A 2,500-nucleotide genomic window follows, 5' to 3' on the forward strand; every position below is an offset into this window, starting at 1 on the left:
ACATAATGATAAACAATAAAAGGGAAAACAGAGAAAATAATAAGAATGTATAGAGAGAGAGAGAGAGAATAGAGATAGAGAGAGTAGAGAGAGCGAGAGAGAGAGAGAGAGAGAGAGAGAGAGAGAGATCTTGATAAACATTGAAAAGTGAAACAAGAAATAATAAAATGGAAAGAAAAGAAAAGACAAGAAGAGAGAGAGAGAGAGAGAGAGAGAGAGAGAGAGAGAGAGAGAGAGAGAGAAATGATAATGAACGATGAATAGCAAAAGAGAATATAATTAGATGGAAGAGAGAGAGAGGAGAGAGAGAGAGAGAGAGAGAGAGAGAGAGAGAGAGAGCAAACCAACTGGTGGAGAGATAGAGCAAACCAAACTGGTGGAAGGAATAAGAGGAAAAGAAAGCTGGTAATGAAATCTGCCGCTTTATTATGTTCATTGTTTGGGAGCAGGTTACGTGGGTGCGTATGTGCGTTCGATCGATACGACCACTCGTAGCCCTCTCTCTCTCTCTCTCTCTCTCTCTCTCTCTCTCTCTCTTTCTCTCTCTCTCCTCCATTTTATTCATTTTATTATTTCTACGTTTAGCCGTTCATTGTTTATCTTCATTTCTCTCTCTCTCTCTCTTCCATTTTATCATCTCAGTTTCGCCTTAAATTGCTCTCTCTCTCTCTCTCTCTCTCTCTCTCTCTCTCTCTTCCATTTCACTATTTCTTCGTTTCGCCTTTCATTGTTTACCTTCATCTCTCTCTCTCTCTCTCTCTCTCTCTCTCTCTCTCTCGTTTATTCAAAACTTAATAAAATTCAAAGGATATAATATTCATTACAAAATATATTTCTTAATATTATTAAATGACTTTTGAAATTTCACAATAATAATAATTAATAATAATAAAGTAATATAATAATAAGAATAATATAATAATAATAATAATAATAACGTTGTTGACGATAGCAACAATAACAACCGAGGAAGAGAAACAACTAAACAACAACAAAAACTAAGGAAAAAAAACAACACCAACAACAACAATAAAAACCTGTCAATGAAATTAAATACAATTCATTCCCTTTTTAACCTCTTGAAATAAAAAAAATAAAAAAAAACAATAAAAAAAGTAATATTGACCTCACAGCGCGGTCTGAAAAACAAGTGTTGAGAGAGAGAGAGAGAGAGAGAGAGAGAGAGAGAGATGATGAACAATGAAAGGCGAAACAGAAAAGATAATATAAATGAGAGAGAGAGAGAGAGAGAGAGAGAGAGAGAGAGAGAGAGAGAGAGAGAGTAGGGAAAATAAGATAGGCAATGAAAGATGAAGCAGAGAAAATAATGAATAGAGAGAGAGAGAGAGAGAGAGAGAGAGAGAGAGAGAGAGAGAGAGAGAGAGAAGTGAATGGAAAAATAGAGGGTAGTGAAAAGGGTGGGAAGGTGGTGGGTGGGGGGATAGTCCAGGGGGTTACGGGGGTTGGTGAACCCCAATTTCGTGCCATATGGCCCCCCCTTGTATTCCTGGCAGGTCAGCACAAGCGGTACAGGGTGGATCAACCAAGCGAGCGAGGGTGGATTGGCTCTGAGAGAGAGAGAGAGAGAGAGGGAGAGAGAGGTCGCAAACCTATAAAAGGAGGGGTGAAGGATTACTAGATAATTTTGAAATTTGTGTGGGGGGGGGGGGGGGAGATGAAACTGGTAGGGGGTTTTATCTAGGTCAGTGTGTCAGGAAAATGCTGCTATTGGTTTTTAAAGATTAAAAAAAATAAAATGAAATAATTTGTGACAATGCATTATTTGATACATAAGCTGACTTAATAAAAAGAATGAATCAATGAATAAAAAACTATTTTTTCATTATCCTTTTGCAGGCTTAAAAGCACGTTCATAAAATAACTACCCCTAACTAACTAAAGGGTATATTTATACACACACACACATACATACATACCATATATATATATATATATATATATATATTGAGGTTACATTCCGGTGTAAAATTTTGCTTGCAACTACCAGAACTAGTATGTATACATATGCTGTACAAATACACATATGCATACAAACATCTAAGCATTCATACATAAATATCGCCCCCATATGCATACATACACACACACACACAATATATATATATTAATTATATATATTATGATGACTGGAGGAGACGAGTGAATCAGAGAATAAGTGAATCAAGGAGGGTGAGTCTATAGAAGAGTTAGGGAATGCAAGAACGTCAGCAGAAGACAAAGTTAGATTGCATAAAGTGACTGTTGATCCAACTCTCCTTTATAGCAAAAAAGTGTAGTTGTTGACTACCAATAAAAGAAAAAGATTGATGTTTTTCTAACAGTTTGCTTATTAAATGCGGCCAAAGATACTGAAAAGGATGAGATATTTGAAGATAACGTATAAAATGATTAAAAAAAAACGATTTCTGCTTGTTAAACGATAGACCAATGTTTTGAGATGCTTTGGAGTCATGTGGAGAGAATGGAAGACGATAGCTTT

This window comes from Macrobrachium nipponense, chromosome 26 (genome assembly GCF_015104395.2).
Source record: "Macrobrachium nipponense isolate FS-2020 chromosome 26, ASM1510439v2, whole genome shotgun sequence".
Classification (NCBI taxonomy): Eukaryota; Metazoa; Arthropoda; class Malacostraca; order Decapoda; family Palaemonidae; genus Macrobrachium; species Macrobrachium nipponense.